The sequence below is a fragment of the Oncorhynchus keta genome, chromosome 29 (assembly GCF_023373465.1).
Source record: "Oncorhynchus keta strain PuntledgeMale-10-30-2019 chromosome 29, Oket_V2, whole genome shotgun sequence".
Taxonomy (NCBI): Eukaryota; Metazoa; Chordata; class Actinopteri; order Salmoniformes; family Salmonidae; genus Oncorhynchus; species Oncorhynchus keta.
Window position 1 is genome coordinate 34,705,930 of NC_068449.1, and position 23,732 is coordinate 34,729,661.

Genomic DNA, 23,732 nt, shown 5'->3' on the forward strand with positions numbered 1-23,732 from the left:
GAGGTCCACTTATTTTTTCTTTTCTTTTCCTGATTTTCCTGAATGTATTATTTGTTATTAAACTCTGTATGTATTTTTAATTGTTTTTTTTATTTTATTTTGAATGGCAACCTATGGGTTGGGTACCTATAATTTGACATTTATACCTGAACCCCCCCTAACAAAAAACAACAAAACAAATACAAATTTGGTAAAATATCTAAAAACAAAGTGGTAAGTGCACAGTGATATTCTTGATGCTCCTTTCTATTAAATATCAAGGGTCTTAAAGAGTGATTTACAATTAAAAGCTACTTTTTTGAAAACGGAGTATGTGGCATCGATATGAGTCAGAAACATTTATTCTAGTTTCAAAATGGCCTACAAAGAGTAAATAGGATAATTTTGGTTATAAAGTCTATCTCGTCTGTAACGATGTGCGCTGAGAGTGGGGAGGCAAGTTCAGGGAGTGAGTGTTATAATAAATAAACGGAACATAATACAAAACAAGAAACTCGAACATTACACAGACAAGAAACAGAACTAGAAACAGAAACAATGACACCTGGGGAAGGAACCAAAGGGAGTGGCACATATAGGGCAGGTAATCAAGGAGGTGGAGTCCAGGTGAGTGTCATAATGCACGTACAGGTGGGTGGGCACCTGGTGACCTAGAGGAGCCTATTGGGAGCCTATTGATCCCTCTGAGCCGTGGGAGCCTATTGAGCCAGCTGAAGCATGGGGGCCTGGCGATCCGGTGAAGGCATGAAAGCCTGATGAACCGGCTGAGGCAGGGGAGCCTGGCTATCTGTCTGTGGCATGAGAGCCTGTAGCGGCTTCCGGAAGCGACATCATTCCCACCGAAACAAAAACAAAAAAATTGACAAAAATGTATGGTAACTTATTGGCATTGGGCGAACTATATGCACAATCGCAAATACCACTCAAATGGACGGAAGTTCATCAAAATCATATTGCAACTGGAACATTGCAAATGCCAAATGTCATGAACTAAAAATCCTATAGGGGGTGAGCGCGTGGTCACAAAGTCAGGTCCCAAGTGTGAAAAGTATTTTCAACATTTAAAAACAAATATTTTTTAATTTCTTTGTCAATTATACAGTGGGGCAAAAAAGTATTTAGTCAGCCACCAATTGTGCGAGTACTCCCAATTTAAAAGATGAGAGAGGCCTGTAATTTTCATCATAGGTACACTTCAACTATGACAGACAAAATGAGAAAGGAAAATCCAGAAAATCACATTGTAGGATTTTTTAATGAATTTATTTGCAAATTATGGTGGAAAATAAGTCACCTACAAACAAGCAAGATTTCTGGCTCTCACAGACCTGTAACTTCTTATTTAAGAGGCTCCTCTGTCCTCCACTCGTTACCTGTATTAATGGCACCTGTTTGAACTTGTTATCAGTATAAAAGACACCTGTCCACAACCTCAAACAGTCACACTCCAAACTCCACTATGCCCAAGACCAAAGAGCTGTCACAGGACACCAGAAACAAAATTGTAGACCTGCACCAGGCTGAGAAGACTGAATCTGCAATAGGTAAGCAGCTTGGTTTGAAGAAATCAACTGTGGGAGCAATTGTTAGGAAATGGAAGACATACAAGAACAATGATAATCTCCCTCGATCTGGGGCTCCATGCAAGATCTCACCCCGTGGGGTCAAAATGATCACAACGGTGAGCAAAGATCCCAGAACCACACGGGGGGACCTAGTGAATGACCTGCAGAGAGCTGGGACCAAAGTAACAAAGCCTACCATTAGTAACACACTACGCCTCCAGGGACTCAAATCCTGCAGTGCCAGACGTGTCCCCCTGCTTAAGCCAGTACATGTCCAGGCCCGTCTGAAGTTTTCTAGAGAGCATTTGGATGATCCAGAAGAAGATTGGGAGAATGTCATATGGTCAGATGAAACCAAAAAATAACTTTTTGGTAAAAACTCAACTCATCGTGTTTGGAGGACAAAGATTGCTGAGTTGCATCCAAAGAACACCATACCTACTGTGAAGCATGGAGTTGGAAACATCGTGCTTTGGGGCTGTTTTTCTGGAAAGGGACCAGGACGACTGATCCGTTTAAAGGAAAGAATGAATGGGGCCATGTATTGTGAGATTTTGAGTGAAAACCTCCTTCCATCAGCAAGGGCATTGAAGATGAAACATGGCTGGGTGTTTCAGCTTGACAATGATCCCAAACACACCGCCCGGGCAACGAAGGAGTGGCTTCATAAGAAGCATTTCAAGGTCCTGGAGTGGCCTAGCCAGTCTCCAGATCTCAACCCCATAGAAAATCTTTGGAGGGAGTTGAAAGTCCGTGTTGCCCAGCAACAGCCCCAAAACATCACTGCTCTTGAGGAGATCTGCATGGAGGAATGGGCCAAAATACCAGCAATAGTGTATGAAACCATTGTGAAGACTTACAGAAAACGTTTGACCTCTGTCATTGCCAACAAAGTATTGAGATGAACTTTTGTTATTGACCAAATACTAATTTTCCACCATAATTTGCAAATAAATTCATAAAAAATCCTACAATGTGATTTTCTGGATATTTTTTTCTCATTTTGTCTGTCATCGTTGAAGTGTACCTATGATGAAAATTACAGGCCTCTCTCATCTTTTTAAGTGGGAAAACTTGCACAATTGGTGGCTGACTAAATACTTTTTTGCCCCACTGTACATTCATAGTAACCGTATTGTGGAAGACAGCAGGTCAGCCACCAGGAGACTCGTCAACGAAGTATACATCACCAGGCGATGGCTCCCTCTGCTTGACGTGCCAGGCCTTGACGTGTTCTCCGGCCAGGACTAATTGGGGTTGGTGAGTAATCAAGGGCTGATTGCTCACCAGCCGTACGTGTCCCATAAAGCTGCCAGAAGAGCAGCACACAGGGGAGGAAAGGACACCCGTATAGTTGGGGATGGGAACAGGAACAAAAGGGATTTCAGTTTTTGAGCCCCACAGGATACAGCAAGACCCGGAGCCCAGAGGTGAGGGCCCTCAGAGTGTGGTGTCAGGAAAATAACCTCACACTCAACGTCAACAAAACTAAGGAGATGATTGTGGACTTCAGGAAACAGCAGAGGGAACACCCCCCTATCCACATTGATGGAACAGTAGTGGAGAGGGTAGTAAGTTTTAAGTTCCTCGGCGTACACATCAGACAAACTGAATTGGTCCACCCACACAGACCGCATCGTGAAGAAGGCGCAGCAGCGCCTCTTCAACCTCAGGAGGCTGAAGAAATTCGGTTTGTCACCAAAAGCACTCACAAACTTCTACAGATGCACAATCGAGAGCATCCTGTCGGGCTGTATCACTGCCTGGTACGGCAACTGCTCCGCCCACAACCGTAAGGCTCTCCAGAGGGTAGTGAGGTCTGCACAATGCATCACCGGGGGCAAACTACCTGCCCTCCAGGACACTTACACCACCCGATGTCACATGAAGGCCATAAAGATCATCAAGGACAACAACCACCCGAGCCACTGCCTGTTCCACCCGGTATCATCCAGAAGGTGAGGTCAGTACAGGTGCATCAAAGCTGGGACCGAGAGACTGAAAAACAGCTTCTATCTCAAGGCCATCAGACTGTTAAACAGCCACCACTAACATTGAGTGGCTGCCGCCAACACACTGAATCGACTCCAGCCACTTTAATAATGGAAATTGATGGGAAATTATGTCAAATATATCACTAGCCACTTTATACAATGCTACCTAATATAATGTTTACATAACCTACATTATTCATCTCATATGTATACGTATATACTGTACTCTATCATCTACTGCATCCTTATGTAATACATGTATCACTAGCCACTTTAACTATGCCACTTTGTTTACATACTCATCTCATATGTATATACTGCACTCAATATCATCTACTGTATCTTGCCTATGCCGCTCTGTACCATCACTCATTCATATATCTTTATGTACATATTCTTTATCCCCTTACACTTGTGTCTATAAGGTAGTAGTTTTGGAATTGTTAGCTAGATTACTTGTTGGTTATTACTGCATTGTCGGAACTAAAAGCACAAGCATTTCGCTACACTCGCATTAACATCTGCTAAACATGTGTATGTGACAAATAAAATTTGATTTGATTTGAGAAGACGGTATCCCGGAGAGGGTCTCTTGGTGGAGACCTATTATTTTCTTTCGAACTATTATTTTAATAAACAGCTTTGAAACTGAGCTAATCCTACTCGGTCCTTGTCTGATTTGTGTAAACGTTTTGACCCAACCCCCTGGTCTGCCACAGTATAGACATACATTTATCTAATGTGTTTTGTCCATTTGCCATATATGATCATAGGAAGTCGCCTTCTGAACCAAAAACTCAGTCTACCATGTCCAAATTGCATTAGAAGCGTCCAAATGGCAAATATATAAGCAGTGAAAGTATCAAATCAGGCTGTTATGTCCATTTGCCATATATAAGCATAGGAAGTTGGCTTCCGAACCCAAAAGTCAGTGAACCATGTCCAAGGGGCATAAGAAATGTCCAAATGGCATATATACTGACCAAATGATATGTAAAACTATGTTAAGCCCTGAATCAACCTAGAATTTCTATTTGTCATGTTTTATCATAGGAAGTACACATTTCTTGTTGATGTTGATTCAGCATGTCCATTTCGTAATGGGAAGTCCTTATGAATATACAATGGCAATGGACACTCAACTTACAGAAGAGCATGCTCACACTAACAATATAGCATATGTGTGATGGACACTGTCCAATCGCACGTTGGTGTTGATTTCAGCCTGTCCATTTGGTGATGGAAAATCCCTCATTGAACACATTGGAAATGTACAATTGCACACCATCCATTTGCAATGTCTGACAAATGGCATTTACCATTCTGAATTGGACATGCTCTAATATACTGCAGAAATGCCCAATTGACTGACTCGTTGAATTCGGGATGGCCGAGAAGTGATTGTGGTTCCTCTCCATTGTTCGTTGGTATTGATTTCAGCCTGTCCATTTGGTGATGGAAAGTCCCTCATTAATGATTTCATGTGTGAGTTCCAAATATCTCTAACGGTCACCCCAGCGTGAGTTTTTTTATGCACGTGATGTTAGATGCACGTGATGTTCTCTCCATTCCAGAATGTGATTGTTACGCAACAGTACATTTAATCCACGCTGCCCTCAAACCAAGGCTGTTTTTATTTATAGGCTGTTCTAAATTTGTCAATTTCAAATTATTTTCAAATTCTTTTTGTAATTTGAATAATAGTGACTTGGTCCCACCTCTTCGCAAAGTAGTGGAGCATGTCTTTTGAAAGACACGTCCTCCCTGTACACCTCTCCCTGTTTCAATTACATACCTTTTCCCCAAGTCAGGAAATCGGGCACATTGTCGGGCTCTATAAGTCTATACTTCGGAGGAAGGTAAAACCTTGTTTTATTGCTAAATACTGACTTTCTTACAGTTGAACTAGTTATTTTTTTGTGGTAGCCTATCAAACAAATTCTACACCAGCTACTGTCCTGAACATACAAAGTAGTATTGTTTTCCCTTAGTATTGTCATTGTAGTCTTCCACAGTAGGGTGTTAACTCATCACTTCTAATCCTGCTTCAAGTGCAACTGCCCCCTATTCCAGCACCAGCACCACTCCCCTGAGACAGAGTTGTGTTAGCTACATACAATTGTGTTGTGTAGAGATGATATCAACCTCCAGGCCCTAATAATGATTTGTGAAGCATGACCCAGTGCTGAGTGGGCCTTTCAGCAGCCTCGCACAGTCTCGTGCCCGCTCTCTGTAACCCCAGATGGGAGAGTGAACGTCAGGGACAGGCAGACAGACAGACGGCCTGTCTGGTGCCTCTGGTTATTACCCTCATTGATTGAGACAGATGCATGGGGTGAACTGAGGGACAGCTTTACAAATGGAAGCTGAGACGAGACCAACGCGACCGCAGAGGAATCGCACACTCGGCTCATTCTCGATTGATTGTCAGTTTGGGCTTTTATGTTCTCACCCATAGCACTGGATTGGAGACAGTGTTGGCTGGATTGAATGTCCATTGAGCACAGTCTCTCTTTAAAGATGGATAAACTCAGAGTCATTATTTAGGTCATTTTTTAACCCTGGAATGACAGATAAAATGGCACTGTTATTAGGACATTCTGAGAATTTTAGGAAATTCTAAGAATGCTTCAGTCATAAAATTACGGCTATACAGTGATCCTCTGAATGAAATATATGATCTTTGTGGCTACAGTAGTTTAGAAAAATCTAAATGTTCTACAGTTGGCCATTGTTAACTAGTGTTGATTTTTCTAGAGTTGATTCAGGTGTTAAAATTATTACATAATAATATATGCCATTTAGCTGACGCTTTTATCCAAAGCGACTTACAGTCATGTGTGCATACATTCTACGTATGGGTGGTCCCGGGAATCGAACCCACTACCCTGGCGTTACAAGCGCCATGCTCTACCAACTGAGCCACAGAAGGACCACCCGACACATATTGGTGTAAAATAAACCCAGTGTTGGTATTCATAACCAGTGTTCACCAAAAACCATGCTATCATTATCATATTTCCCAGCATGCTCTATTGCAGGTACATTTTTGTTGTTGTTGTTGTTGAGTTCAATATCTATGTTTTTGCATTTACAGTACATTAATTGATTAATTAATATTATGCTACTCCAATATAAAGAAAATACATTTTCCTAAACTAATCAAATCTGTTACTTGGATTTATTGCACCCGTTACTGAAATGGTTGTTCCAGTTTAGATGGTTGTGATACGTTAATATTCCTAATGCTGCAGCCATTCTGAATACGATTTTGTCAGCGAGTAAAATTTCAAGTTGCTGACTTCCCATTCTGGTTGGATTCCAACAGGAATTACACACTGTTATACAAGCTGTCATAATGTGATTTTCAGGCCTGAAAACTGTGAGTTTAAGGCCACTGTAAAGGGTAAAATAAGGTCTTATTGAAGATGTGATATGCAGATATACTCAATTTCCTAGTAAACACAATTCTAGTAGTTTGACTATTTTCAGTTTATGTGACAAAGCAAGTATAGTGTAGATAATCATTCTCCATCTAAATCGTGGTGAAATATATTTTCCATAAATCTAAATTTTGTATTTCAGCTGTTTAAAAAGACCTAAAAACTAAACTTAAGAACAGGAAGCATAGAAGGAGGGCACATAAAACAGATCTACCTCTTCTTAGATTTGCTTTCAATGAGAATGACAAATCTATTTTTTTATTTCACCTTTATCATTGGGATAGGGGGCAGCATTTTCACTTTTGGATAAATAGCGTTCCCAATTTCAACTTCCTGCTACTCATGCGAAAAATATAAGATATGCATATTATTAGTAGATTTGGATAGAAAACACTCGGAAGTTTCTAAAACTGTTTGAATCATGTCTGTGAGTATAACAGAACTTATGTAGCAGGCAAAACCGCGAGGACTAACGATTCTAAATTTATTTTTTTTGAGGTCACTGTCTATTCAATGTGTTTTCATTGGGAAATGAGATTTCTAAGGCACTTGTTTGCAGATCCTACCGCTTCCACTGGATGTCACCAGTCTTTGGAAATTGGTTGAGGTTATTCCTTTATGGAATGAAGAAGTACGGCCATCTTGGATCAGGGTAACGTTATGTGTACTGTTTGAGAGTTGCGCAAGATCCTCCTGTATTGAAAACAGATAGACCCGTCTTCAATTTGATCGATTATTAACGTTTAAAAATACCTAAAGTTAAATTACAAAAGTAGTTTGAAATGTTTTGGCAAAATGTACAGGTAACTTTTGAGATATTTTGTAGTGACGTTGCGCAAAATGGAAGCTGTTTTTTTTCTGGATCAAACGCGCCAAATAAATGGACATTTTGGATATATTAATTAATTAATTAATCGAACAAAAGGACCATTTGTGATGTTTATGGGACTTATTGGAGTGCCAACAAAAGAAGCTCGTCAAAGGTAAGGCATGATTTATATTTTATTTCTGCGTTTTGTGTGGTGCCTGCAGGTTTGAAATATGCTCTCTCTTTGTTTACTGTTGTGCTATCATCAGATAATAGCTTCTTATGCTTTCGCCGAAAAGCCTTTTTGAAATCTGACATGTTGGCTGGATTAGTAGCTTTAACTTGGTAACTTGCATGTGTGATTTAATGAAAGTGTGAATTTTATAGTATTTTATTTGAATTTGGCGCTCTGCATTTTCCCTGGCAATTGACCAGGTGGGACATTTGCATCACGCCTATCCTAGAGAGGTTTACTTAACCAGGTAGGCAAGTTGAGAACAAGTTGTCATTTACAATTGCGACCTGGCCAAGATAAAGCATAGCAGTTCGACACATACAACAACATAGAGTTACACATGGAGTATAACAAACATACAGTCAATAATACAGTAGAAAAATAAGTCTATATACAATGTGAGGAAATGAGGTGAGATAAGGGAGGTAAAGGCAACAAAAAAAAGGTCATGGTGATGAAGTAAATACAATATAGCAAGTAAAACACTGGAATGGTAGATTTGCAGTGGAAGAATGTGCAAAGTAGAGATATAATGGGGTACAAAATAAATAAATAAATAAATACAGTCAAGGGAGAGGTAGTTGTTTGGCTAAATTATAGATGGGCTATGTACAGGTGCAGTAATCTGTGAGCTGCTCGGACAGCTGGTACTTAATTATATGTAAAACATGTATCTTTCGTCAAAGTTTATGATGAGTATTTCTGTTATCTGACGTAGCTCTCGGTAATTACTCTGGATATTTTGGAGGCATTTCTGAACATGGCGCCAATGTAAACCGAGATTTGTGGATATAAATATGCATATTATTGAACAAAACATAAATGTATTGTGTAACATGATGTCATATGAGTGTCATCTGATGAAATTCTGCTTTTGTGACTATCTTTGGCTGGGAAAAATGACTGTTTTTTTGGATTTGGTGGTGATCTAACATAAATATATGTTGTGTTTTCGCTGTAAAACATTTTAAAATCGGACACGATGGGTAGATTAACAAGATTTTTCTTTCATTTGCTGTATTGGACTTGTTAATGTGTGAATTTCCCACGCTGCCTTTTCAGCGGAATGTTGGGGGCGGGGTTCCGTTAGCGGAACCTGTGTCCAAGACAGGTTATTAACCAAGGGTTTTGCAAATCTAACCTCAGTAGGGAAGAGAGGAAAAAGGGGGGAAGAGGTAATAAACCTACCCCCCCCACCCAGGCCAACGTCATGACACCACGGAGGGAGAGTTGTATGGCATTGAAGCTCATCTGAATTTGGTTGGATCGCCCAAAACGTTACGTATTGCAGCTTTAAATACATAATTATGTTTTAATGATAATATATCAGCTTAGGATCTCACTTGCTGATAGAGAATTTGATGTGTATGTACATATCAACTGCTCCCTATCGAGCCGTATGCAGCCAGGTATTATGCTTGACCCTCCTCTACCTTCCCATGAGCTCATGCTCATCCACAACTCCACATTTTCAGGCCAGCCAAGCCGCTCACTGACTTCATTCCACTGCACAGCAAATAATCTAGTGTTAAATGTCCCGGACAGTCATTCTGGTTTCCATGTAAAATAGCCTTTTGTGGTACCAGAATATGTTTGGGGGATAGAATTGCAAAACAATGTATGGCTAACTACCAGGAAGTTTGAAAAGACAGGCTGAGTGGAGCTTATATTCATGAGTTCACCAGTCAAAGACTGATAGCTCCTTGAAACACCTATGTTAAGAAACTTGGATGAGATGAGCAGTGTTGCAGTCAGATCATCTCAAGCTAATTTGGTGATACACAAAGTAACTCAAACAACATTGAGTTACATCTCCCATTTGGCATGTCTCTAGTGATGCAATTCATAGCAGCACTGACAGATGTGTTGACATGACTGCGTCAGAAGTTTGTAGACCCTCCCCTTTTGTTCCATGCTAGCTGAAGACTTAGCTGGGCAACATCAGACACAGTTGAAAGGGGAAACATGTAAGTATATTTGCCATATGTGAATAGGGTAAACTTTAAATTATATTTGCTGACACCCTACAGTAGAATTTTGGCATCAGTAGAGTAGCTATCTACAGTAGCTCTATAAACCGCACCTATCTGCAAATATACCTTTTCCGATGTTGGTTACAAGGCGGTATTATTTAAATTAGTTAAGAGAATATCATGTACTATTGGTGTATTAAAATGAGTGTAAGGCGTCCCATTAATAATGAATCCAATTGTTTGGCATGGGGTAGGGGTAATTTTATGATGAAACTTTACCACTGTAGAAGCAACAGTCATTTTTCATCTTTTATCATTCGATTTCATGAAAAACATGATTTTGTATTACCTTTAACACTAGGAAGTGTATACAGTTTGCACCAATGGTGTTATTATCACATGCTCTTATGTAAGCGTTTATAAAAGACATCAGCATTAGCAACAGACATGCTCATACTTGAACTAAAATAACCATAGACCACTTAAACTGGTACAATACTTCCACTAATGGGAGGCCAAAAATAGGCCTGCAAGTCACATTATGCTGGCTTGTAAATTGATGTGTAACTCCTATTGGAATCCAGACAGAATTGGAACAAACAGTTGGAATTTTTATCGACCCACAACCTGCTTTCAGAATGACTTTTTGGGTTAAGGGCGTTGATAAAGGAGACTAGCTAAACCATTTAAACTGAAACAGTCATTTCAGTAACGGGTTCAATAAATCTAACTAACTGATTTAATTAGTTTAGAAAAATGTATGTTATTTATCTTTGAGTTGCATAAGATGAATCAGTAAATTAAAAACACAGATAATTAAAACAATCCCCCCCCCAAAAAAATCTAGCTGAAATAGAGCATGGTTGGGAAATATGATAATGTTGGGCGTGGTAATGATGGAATCGTTTTACTCAGCACAGAGTAAAACAAACACAATCACACTCAACACTAACACTTTGGTTCTTTTACACCACTGAGTATTAATTTAAATCCTGAATCAACTCACTCTCTGCTCCATTTTCCCCGCTCAATCCAGGTAGCGACCCATGCTCAATTAAAATGTTTCACCCTCACGGGGAGGAGGCACATACTGTGTCTTCTTATGGGCAATGGCATGCCTTTAATAGTGACATTTTACATCTTGACGCCTCTCATATATTCTTCATTGAGAAGTGGCTTTTAAAAATACATCAGTGAGCCAGTGTTAAACCCCAAGCCTGACACAATCTAAATGAATCATTTTGGACACAAAGGTCAGATAATAAAATGTTAATGGCTTTGTCACATCTTCGTAGCTGTCCGTTAGATAACACTATTGTGAGTTAGACGGTTGGCTAACTCACAATAGTGTTAGAATAGTATTAGAAGAGTGATCCAGCGTTGTGGTGAGAGAAAGGAAATATCCCTGATAGCACTGTGCCTGTGATATCTGAACTTCATAATACAGAATGAGGTTGGATTGTTTAAATTATGCTTTTCCATCGTGGTCAATTCCCCCTCCCTCTGTATCAAATGTAATGTATATTAGGAACAATGGCAGTGGGTCATATGGGCCCTGGTCAAAAGTAGTGCACTACATAGGGAATAGGGTACCATTTGGGACTCATTGACAGTAATGAACATACTGTGTAGTGCAGTGGTTCCCAACCTTTTTTGGTTTCTGTACCACCAACTGAATTCTGCTCTGCCCAAGGTATCCCTGAAGTACCCCCACATGTGCATTTTACCAGTAAGTCTATGGTCTCATGAGTCTTCTCAAGTACCCCCTGTGGATAGGCCAAGTACCGCCAGTGTACTGGTGCACTGGATCGAACAGCTCAAACTGTTCATGTTATTATTTTTGTTCCAATCGGAAAAGCAGTGGCAGTGTTGGGACTGATAGAGATATGATGGTGTTAGACATCACTCATGCTGTAACTTCTAAGGTTGTATTTATTGCATTTTAATCCCTAACAGAAAGAGTTGACAAATGGTTGTGATGCCAGAAGATACCCTCCTGCTGAGACCATAGCTTTACCATGGATATGTCTAGTTCAGGAAGTGTGATCGTTTTTTTATGGTTTTGAAGTGGAATGTACTTCTTCACAGATCCAGATTAGGTTATTTGCAGGTGGTTAGTTATATTATATGCATCAATAATATAATGTAAAGCGATTCCTGCATTCTTCACTTTTTTAGCTTAGGACCAAGAGGAATGGAGAGGCAGCCTTTAATTATTATTCCCCCCAGCCTCTGCAATAGCCTTCCAAAGATCCTAAAGGGGGCCGAACCTATGGACACAGTTAAAAGAGATCTTAAAACATATAGCTTTTTTGCTTGGCTCTTCCTTAGGGTGCATTTTAGTTGTTCAGTTTGTGTCATTCTTTTCTTTTTAATCTAATGTGTGTTGTGTGGTAAATATTTCAGCTTGTATTTTTCAATGCCTTTTATTTGTTTTTCCTGTAAAGCACATTGCGTTGCATTCCATGTCTGAAATGTGCTGTGCAAATAAAGTTTGATTTGATGATTATTGTGCTAACGCTTCAACCAGTTGACCTGTGTCAGAACATTGCAGGAAGATTGCGTAACAGTACGGACCCCACACAGTTTTATACGTTACTGTGGATCTACATGGGGTCAGAAGTACAATGTTCTGTGGATTCATCCTGTAAAAGCTAAGCGCATTTTTTGTCCATTAAAATAACATACAGTTGAATAGAAATACAGTGTAGACATTGTTAATGTTGTAAATAACTATTGCAGCTGGAAACTGCTGATATTTTATGGAATATCTAAATAGGCATACAGAGTCCCATTATCAGCAACCATCACTCCTGTCTTCCAATGACAATTTGTGTTAGCTAATAATTTAAAAAGCCTAATTGATAATGAGAAAACCCTTTTGCAATTATGTTCGCACAGCTGAAAACTGTTGTGCTGACTAAAGAAGCAATACAACTGGCCTCTTTAGACTAGTTGAATATCTGGAGCATCAGCATTTGAGGGTTCGATATATATATATATCTACAGTTAAAGACAGGAGTTTACATACACGTTAGCAAAATACATTTAAACTCAGTTTTTCACAATTCCTGACATTTAATCCGAGTAAATATTCCCTGTTTTAGGTCAGTTAGGATCACCACTTTATTTTAAGAATGTGAAATGTCAGAATAAATGTAGAGAGAATGATTTATTTCAGATTTTATTTCTTTCATCAGAAGTTTACATACACTCAATTTGTATTTGGTAACATTGCCTTTAAATTGTTTAACTTGGGTCAAACGTTTCGGGGAGCCTTCATCAAGCTTCCCAAAAAATGTATTTCCTCATGATGCCATCTAGTTTGTGAAGTGGACCAGTCCCTCCTGCCGCAAAGCACCCCCACAACATGATGCTGCCACCCACTTGCTTCATGGTTGGGATGGTGTTCTTTGGCTGGCAAGCTTCCCCCCTTTTTCCTCCGAACATAACGATGGTCATTATGGCCAAACAGTTATATTTTTGTTTCATCAGACCAGAGGACATACTCCAAAAAGTATTTGTCCCCATGTGCAGTTGCAAACCATAGTCTTAGCCGGTATTGGAGCAGTAGCTTCTTCCTTGCTGAGCGGCCTTTCAGTTATGTCGATAGAGGACTTGTTTTACTGTGGATGTAGATACTTTTGTACCTGTTTCCTCCAGCATCTTCACAAGGTCCTTTGCTGTTTTTTGGGATTGATTTGCACTTTTCGCACCAAAGTACGTTCATCTCTAGGAGACAGAATGCATCTTCTTCCTGAGCGGTATGATGGCTGTGTGGTCCCATGGTGTTTATACTTGCGTACTATTGTTTGTACAGATGAATATGGTACCTTCTGGCATTTGGATATTGCTCCCAAGGATGAACCAGACTTGTGCAGGTCTACAATTTTTTTTCTAAGGTCTTTTTTTCCCCCCACCTTTATTTAACCTGGTAGGCAACAAGTTCACATTTACAACTGCGACCTGGCCAAGATAAAGCAAAGCAGTTCGACACATACAACAACAGAGTTATACATGGCATAAACAAACATAAAGTCAATAATACAGTAGAAAAAAAGTATGTATATATACAGTGTGTGCAAATGAGGTAAGATAAGGGAGGGTAAGGCAATAAAATAGGCCATAGTGGCGAGGTAATCGCGATGTAGCAATTAAACACTGGAGTGATAGATGTGCAGAATATGAATGTGCAAGTAGAGATACTGGGGTGCAAAATAGCAAAATAAATACAGTATGGGTATGAGGTAGTTGGATGGGGTATTTACAGATGGGCTATGTACAGGTGTAATGATCTGTGAGCTGCTCTGACAGCTGGTGCTTGAATTTAGTGAGGGAGATAAGAGTCTCCAGCTTCAGCGATTTTTGCAGTATGTTCCAGTCATTGGCAGCAGAGAACTGGAAGGAAAGGCGGCCAAAGTAGGAATTGGCTTTGGGGGTGACCAGTGAAATGTACCTGCTGGAGCGAGTGCTGCGGGTGGGTGCTGCTATGGTGACCAGTGAGCTGAGATAAGGCAGGGCTTTACCGAGCAAAGTCTTGTAGATGACCTGGAGCCAGTGGGTTTGGCGAAGAGTATGAAGTGAGAGCCAGCCAACGAGAGCATACAGGTCGCAGTGGTGGATAGTATATGGGGCTTTGGTGACAAAATGGATGGCACTGTGATAGACTGCATCCAATTTGTTGAGTAGAGTGCTGGAGGCTATTTTGTAAATGACATCGCCGAAGTCGAGGATCGGTAGCATATTCAGTTTTACAAGGGTATGTTTGGCAGCATGAGTGAAGGATTCTTTCTTGTGAAATCGGAAGCCGATTCTAGATTTAATTTTGGATTGAAGATGCTTAATGTGAGTCTGGAAGGAGAGTTTACAGTCACCTAGGTATTTGTAGTTGTTCACATATTCTAAGGCAGAACCATCCAGAGTAGTGATGCTGGATGGGCGGGAAGGTGAACTCTATCAGAGAAGAAGTTGGTGAACCAGGCGAGGCAGTCATTTGAGAAACCAAGGCTGTTGAGTGTGCCGATAAGAATGTGGTGATTGACAGAGTCGAAAGCCTTTGCCAGGTCGATAAATGTGGCTGCACTGTATTGTCTCTTATCGATGGCAGTTATGATATCGTTTAGGACCTTGAGTGTGGCTGAGGTGCACCCATGACTAGCTCGGAAGCCAGGATCCATCGTGGAGAAGGTACGGTGGTATTCGAAATGGTCGGTGATCTGTTTGTTAAACTTGTTTGGGAGTTGGTTCCGCTGTCGGGATCAAATCAGCGGAAATTTCAAGAGCGCCACGTATAGTTTTTGATAAAAATCTAACTTTCATTAATACACACATGCAAGGTACTGAATTAAAGCTACACTCGTTGTGAATCTAGCCACCGAGTCAGATTTGTAAAATGCTTTTCGGCGAAAGCATGAGAAGCTATTATCTGATAGCATGCACCCCCAAAGTACTGGAACGACATCTAAAACGACAGATTTTGTGGTAGCCTGCGCTACCCAAAACGCAGAAATAAAATATAAAACATTCATTACCTTTGACGAGCTTCTTTCTTGGCACTCCTATATATCCCATAAACATCACAATTGGGTCTTTTTCCCGATTAAATCCGTCATTGTCTGATCCAGGAATATTCCCTTTTACAAGACGCAACGTCACTTTTTAAAATGACAAAAGTTGCCTATAAACTTTTACAAAATAATTCAAACTACTTTTCTAAACCAACTTTAGGTATTAATAAACGTTAATAATCTATACAATTCATCACGGGGCGATCTGTATTCGATAGCAGCTAGTCTTGAAATCAGCGGCCATCTTTTCCATTTTAATAACATCCTGTTGAGAGACTTAAACAGGAAAGGGCAAAACGTCATACAACCAAGGATTAAGTCTGCTAGAAATGCCAGCACTGGCGACATGGTGTGGAAGCTGTAGGCGTTTACAGAACATCTTCATGTATTTGCAGTCGCCTTAAACAATACATTGCCTGGCGGATTAATATATTTTTTGTGTTTTTGGAGAACAGTTTTTCGAGGGATTTTTACTCCTAAACACGTTGTGTTATAGCCACAGACACGATTTAACCAGTTTTAGAGACTTCAGAGTGTTTTCTATACACACATACTTATCATTTGCATATACTATATTCCTGGCATGAGTAGCAGGACTTTGAAATGTTGCGCGATTTTTAACAAAAAGCTGCGAAAATTCTCCTTAATGATCCTTAAGAGGTCTTTGTCTTAGCTGATTTCTTTTGATTTTCCCATGATGTCAAGCCACTAAGTTTGAAGGTAGGCCTTGAAATACATCCACAGGTACACCTCCAATTGACTCAAATTATGTAAATTAACCTATCAGAAGCTTCTAAAGCCATGACATCGTTGTTTGGAATTTCCCAAGCTGTTTAAAGGCACAGTCAACTTAGTGTATGTAAACTCCTGACCCACTGGAATTGTGATACAGTGAAATAATCTGTCTGTAAAGAATTGTTGAAAAATTACTTGTAGATGTCCTAACCGACTTGCCAAAACTATAGTTTGTTAACAAGAAATGTGTGTGGTGGTTGAAAAATGAGTTTTATTGACTCCAACCTAACTGTACTGTATGTAAACTTCCGACTTCAACTGTATATATACAGCTCTGGAAAAAATTAAGGGACCACTGCAAAATGATCCGTTTCTCTGGTTTTACTCTTTATAGGTATGTGTTTGAGTAAAATTAACATTTTTGTTTTATTCTATCAATTACTGGCAACATTACTCCCAAATTCTATATATATATAATAAAAATATAGTCATTTAGATTATTTATTTGCAGAAAATGACAACTGGAAAAACCAAGTCCTCAGAGTTGGGTGCGAGACGTGGAGGGGCCTACAAGCCACAGTGTATCGAACCCACTGTGAAATTTTGTGGAGGATCGGTGATGACCTGATCTTCCAGCAAGGCTGGAATCAGGCAGATTTGTCTTTGTGATGGAAATATGAATCAAGCCATGTACAAGGTTGTCCTGGAAGAAAACTTGCTTCCTTCTGTTCTGACTTTGTTCCCCAACTCTGAGGATTGTTTTTTCCAACAGGACAAAGCTCCATGCCACACAGCCAGGTCAATCAGGGTGTGGATGGAGGACCACCAGATCAAGACCCTGTCATGGCCAGCCCAATCTCCAGACCTGAACCCCATTGAAAAGCTCTGGAATGTGATCAAGAAGAAGGTGGATGGTCAAAAGCCATCAACCAAAGCTGAGCTGCTTGAATTTTTATGCCAGGAGTGGCATAATGTCACCCAAAATCAATGTGAAAGACTAGTGGAGAGCATGCCAAGACGCACGAAAGCTGTGATTGAAAATTAGGGTTATGCCACCAAATATTGATTTCTGAACTCGTCCTAAGTTAAATTGGCTGCAATCCCAATACCGGGATCGATATGACAACTACCAGTGAAAATAGAAGGCGCCAAATTCAAACCACAGAAATCTCTTAATTACAATTCCTAAAACATACATGTGTCTTATATCATTTTAAAGGTAATTTTGTTGTTAATCCCACCAAAGTGTTCGATTTCAAATAGGCTTTTTAGGTCTCCACCAAACCACAATAACCACAGCCATTTTCCAGCGAAATATAGCATTCACAAAAAGCAGAAATAAAGATAAAATAAATCACTAACCTTGAATTATCTTCATCAGATAACACTCATAGGACTTTATGATACACACTACATGCATGTTTTGTTTGATAAAGTTCATATTTATATTAAAAATCTGAGTTTAAATTGGCTTATTAGATTCACTACTTCCAAAAACATCAAGTGATTTTGCATAGTCACATTATTTCAACAGAAATACTCATCCTAAATGTAGATGATAATACAAGTTATACACATGGAATTACAGTTAAACCTCTCCTTAATGCAACCGCTGTGCCAGATTTCAAAAAAGTTTATGGAAAAAGCAACCCATGCAATAATCTGAGACGGGGCTCAGAACACAAGCCAAATTAGCCGCCATGTTGGAGTCAACAGAAACCAGAAAATACATGATAAATGTTTCCTTACCTTTGATGAACTTCATCAGAATGAAGTCCTAGGAATCCCAGGTCCACAATAAATGCTTGATTTGTTCGAAAATGTCCGTTATTTATGTCCAATTAGCTACTTTGGTTAGCGCGTTAGGTAAACAATTCCAAAGACACAAAGCGCGTCCACTATAACGTAACGAAATATCCAAAAGTTCCGTAACAGTCAGTAGAAATATTTCAAACGATGTACTGAATCAATCTTTAGAATGTTGTTTACATATATCTTGAATAACGTTCCAACCGGAGATTTAGAATGACTTCAGATGACCAGTGGAACGCAAGTCCTTCCCCTGTGAACCCGCTTGGTGAATGTATGGTCAACTCGTGGCAGTCAACTCGTGGCAACTCGTGGCGTATTTCCTGTGTCATTCGACCCCCCTTCACATTAGAGTCATTAGACAAAGTTCCATTGACATCTAGTGGAAGGCGTAGCAAGTGAAAACTAATCCATATCTCACTGTAATTTCAATGAGAGCTTGGTTGAATATCTGCCACCTCAGAAAAAAAACAGGAAGTGGAATTTCTCAGGTTTTTGCCTGCTATATGAGTTCTGTTATACTCACAGACATAATTCAAACAGTTTTATAAACTTCAGAGTGTTTCCTATCCAATACTAATAATATTATGCAAATATTAGCAACTGAGACTGAGGAGCAGGCCGTTTACAATGGGCACCGTTTCATCCAATCTACCCAATACTGCCCCTGCAGCCATAAAAAGTTAACATGAGGATTGTGTTGTTTAAAAATGAATATGAACTTATTTTCTTTTCATTATTTGAGGTCTGACAACACTGCATATTTTGTTATTACCAATAAATAGTAAAACCAGATGTACTGATAATTCTGCAGTGGTCTCTTAATTTTTTCCAGAGCTCTATATACACACACAGTGCCTTCGGAAAGTAATCAGACTCCTTGACTTTTTCCACATTTTGTAACATTACAGCCTTATTTTAAAATGGATTAACTATTTTTTCCATTTATCAATCTACACATTCCATTCCTCAATCTACCCCATAATGGCAAAGCAAAAACTGTTTTTTAGAAATGTTTTCTAGTTTATTCAACTAAAAAAATGAAATCTGACATATAGTATTCAGACCCTTTACTCAGTACTTTGTTGAATCACCTTTGGAAACAATTACAGCATTGAGTCTTCTTGGGTTTGACGCTACAAGTTTGGCACACCTGTGTTTGGGGAGTTTCTCCCATTCTTCTCTGCAGATCATCTCAAGCCCTGTCAGGTTGGATGGGGAGCGTTGCTGCACAGCTATTTTCAGGTCTCTCTAGAGATGTTCGATCAGGTTGAAGTCCGGGCTCTGGCTGGTCAACTCAAGGACACTCAGATACTTGTCCCAAAGCAGCTGTGTGCTTAGGGTCATTGTCCTGTTGCAAGGTGAACCTTCACCCCAGTCTGAGGTCCTGAGCACTCCGGAGAAGGTTTTCATCAACAATCTCTCTGCTCCATTTATCTTAGCCTCAACCCTGACTAATCTCTCAATCCCTGCTGCTAAAAAACATCCCCACAGCATGATGCTGCCACCCCCATGCATCACCGTAGAATGGTGCCAGGTTTCCTCCAGACGTTACACTTGGTACTCAGGACAAAGAGTTCAATCTTGGTTTCATCAGACCAGATAATCTTGTTTCTCATGGTCTGAGAGTCTTTAGGTGCCTTTTTGCAAACTCCACCGGGCTGTTAAGTGCCTTTTACTGAGGAGTGGCTTCTGTCTGGCCACTCTACCCAAAAGCCCTGATAGGTGGAGTGTTGCAGAGATGGTTGTCCTTCTGGAAGGTTTTCCAGGCTCCACAGAGGAACTTTAGAGCTCTGCCAGAGTGACCATCAGGTTCTTGATCACCTCCCTGACCAAGGCCCTTCTCCCCCAATTGTTCAGTTTGCCTGGGAGGTTAGCTCTAGGAAGAGTCTTGGTGGTTCCAAACTTGTTCCATTTAACTATGATGGAGGCCACTGTGTTCTTGGGGACCTTCAACTCTGCAGAAATGTTTTGGTACCGTTAAACCAGATCTGTGCCTCGACACAATCCTATCTCGGAGCGCTGAGGACAATTCCTTCGACCTCATGGCTTGGTTTTTGCTCTGACATGCACCTGTGAACAGCTTGGACAATTCCAGAAAATTATCTCATATTTTTAGAAGCTTCTGATAGGCTAATTGACATAATTTGAGTCAATTGCAGATGTACGTGTGGATGTATTTAAAGACCTACCTTCAAACTTAGTGCCTCTTTGCTTGACATCATGGGAAAATCTAAATAAATCATTCAATACTTTTTTTTGGAGACCTCCACAAGTCTGGTTCCTCTTTGGGAGCAATTTCCAAACGCCTGAAGGTACCACATTCGTCTGTACAAACAATGGTATGCAAGTATAAACACCATGGGACCACGCAGTCGTCATACCGTCAAGAAGGAGACGCATTCTGTCTCCTAGACGTGAATAGTACTTTGGTGTGAAAAGTGCAAATCAATCTCAGAACAACAGCAACGGACCTTGTGAAGATGCTGAAAGAAAAACAGACCAAAGTATCTATATCCACAGTAAAACGAGTCCTATATCGACATAACCTGAAAGGCCACCCAGAAAGGAAGAAGCCACTTCTTCAATATCGCCATCAAAAAAGCCAGACTATGGTTTGCAACTGCACATGGGGACAAAGATAGTACTTTTTGGAGGTGTCCTCTGGTCTGATTAGCAAAATAGAACTGTTTGGCCATAATGACCATCGTTGTGTTTGGAGGAAAAGAACACCATCCCAGTGAAGAACGGGGGTGGTAGCATCACGTTGTGGGGGTACTTTGCAGCAGGAGGGACTGGTGCACTTCCCAAAATAGATTGCATCATTAGGCAGGAAAATGATGTGGATATATTGAAGCAACATCTCAAGACATCAGTCAGGAAGTTAAAGCTTGGTTGCAAATGGGTCTTCCAACTGGACAATGACCCCAAGCATACTTCAAAAGTTGTGGAAAAATGGCCAAAGGACAACAAAGTCAAGGTATTGGAGTGGCCATCACAAAGCCCTGACCTCAAGCCTATAGAAAATATGTGGGCAGAACTGAAAAAGTGTGTGCTAGCAAGGAGGCCTACCAACCTGACTCAGTTACACCAGGTCTGTCAGGAGGAATGGGCCAAAATCACCCAACTTATTGTGGGAAGCTTGAGGAAGGCTACCTGAAATGTTTGACCCAAGTTAAACAATTTAAAGGCAATGCTACCAAATACAAATTGAGTGTCTGTAAACTTCTGACCCACTGGGAATGAGATGAAAGAAAGAAAATCTTAAATAAATCACTCTCTATACAATTATTCTGACATTTCACATTCTTAAAATGAAGTGTTGATCCTAACTGACCTAAGACAGGGAATTTTTACTAGGATTAAATGTTAGAAATTGTGAAAAACTAAGTTTAAATGTATTTGGCGAAGGTGTACGTAAACTCCAGACTTCAACTGTATATATAGTATACATACATATACAGTCCCAATCAACATTTTGGATACACCTATTCATTCAAGGGTGTTTCTTTAATTTAGCTATTTTCTACATTGTATAATAATTGTGGAGACATAAACTATGAAATAACACATATGGAATTATTAAAAAGTGTTAAACAAATCAAAATATATTTTGTATTTAAGATTCTTCAAATTACCCACCCTTTGTCTTGATGACAGCTTTGCACACTCTTGGCATTCTCACAACCAGCTTCATTAAGGTAGTGAGATGGACTGCTTTTCCAACAGTCTTGTAGGTGTTCCCACATATGCTGAGCACACGTTGGCTGCTTTTCCTTCACTCTGCGGTCCAAGTCATCTCATACCATCTCAATTGGGTTGAGGTCGAGGGAGTGTGGAGGCCAGGTCATCTGACGCAGCACTCCATCACTCTCCTTCTGGAGAGCCTGGAGGTATGTTTTTGTTTTGGGTCATTGTACTGTTGAAAAAACAATTATAGTCCCACTAAGCACAAACCAGATTGGATCGTGAATCGCTGCAGAATGCTGAGGTAGCTATGCTGGTTAAGTTTACCTTGAATTCTAAATTAATCACTGACAGTGTCACCAGCAAAGCACCTCCACACCATCACACCTCCTCTTCCATACATCACAGTGGTAACCACACATGCAGGGGTAGTCTGTTCACCTATTCTGTGTCTCACAAAGAGATTGCGGTTTGAACCAAAATGCATATAATTGGTAGAATTGGATAGAAAACACTCTGAAGTTTATAAAACTGTTAAAATAATGTCTGTGAGTATAACAGAACTGATAAGGCCGGCAAAAACCCGAGGAGAATCGATCCTGAATGTTTTTGTTTGTTGAGGTCACAGCCCATTCAAATGCTTATTTATGCGATATTCAAAAGGAATACCTCCCAAATTGCAGTTCCCATGACTTCCACTAGATGTCAACGGTCTTTAGAAAGGGTTTCAGGCTTATTTTTGAAAAATGAGTTAATAAATGAGTTAATCATTTTAGTTTTTCAAGGTGGCTCTCATTTTGGACTTTAGTCTAGTGGCACGCATGGATGAGGGCACGCACTTTGTTATTTATCTCCGGTATTGAACATACTACATTCAGTCTTAAAATGTATTGTTTATTTACATATTAGGGTACCTGAGGATTGATTAGAATAGTTGTTTGACTTGTTTGGATTAAGTTTATTGGTCATTTTTGGGATTCCTTTGAATGAGTGGAACGGGTGGATTACTGAATCAAACGCACCAACTAAACTGACTTTTTTGGGATATAAAGAAGGACTTTATCGACTTTCGACTCTGTCAATCACCAGATTCTTATCGTCAGACTCAGTAGCCTCGGTTTTTCGGATGACTGCCTTGCCTGGTTCACCAATTCCTTTGCAGACAGAGTTCAGTGTGTCAAATCGGAGGGCATGCTGTCCGGACCTCTGGCAGTCTCTATGGGGGTGCCACAGGGTTAAATTCTCGGGCCGACTCTTTTCTCTGTATATATCAATGATGTTGGTCTTGCTGCGGGCGATTCCCTGATCCACCTCTACGCAGACAACACCATTCTATATACTTTCGGCCCGTCATTGGACACTGTGCTATCTAACCTCCAAACGAGCTTCAATGCCATACAACACTCCTTCCGTGGCCTCCAACTGCTCTTAAACGCTAGTAAAACCAAATGCATGCTTTTCAACCGATCGCTGCCTGCACCCTCATGCCCGACTAGCATCACCACACTGGATGGTTCTGACCTTGAATATGTGGACACCTATAAGTACCTAGGTGTCTGGCTAGACTGCAAACTCTCCTTCCAGACCCATATCAAACATCTCCAATCGAAAATCAAATCAAGAGTCTGCTTTCTTTTCCGCAACAAAGCCTCCTTCACTCACGCTGCCAAGCTTACCCTAGTAAAACTGACTATCCTACCGATCCTCGACTTCGGCGATGTCATCTACAAAATCGCTTCCAACTCTACTCAGCAAACTGGATGCAGTTTATCACAGTGCCATCCGTTTTGTCACTAAAGCACCTTATACTACCCACCACTGCGACTTGTATGCTCTAGTCGGCTGGCCCTCGCTACATATTCGTCGCCAGACCCACTGGCTCCAGGTCATCTACAAGGCCATGCTAGGTAAAGCTC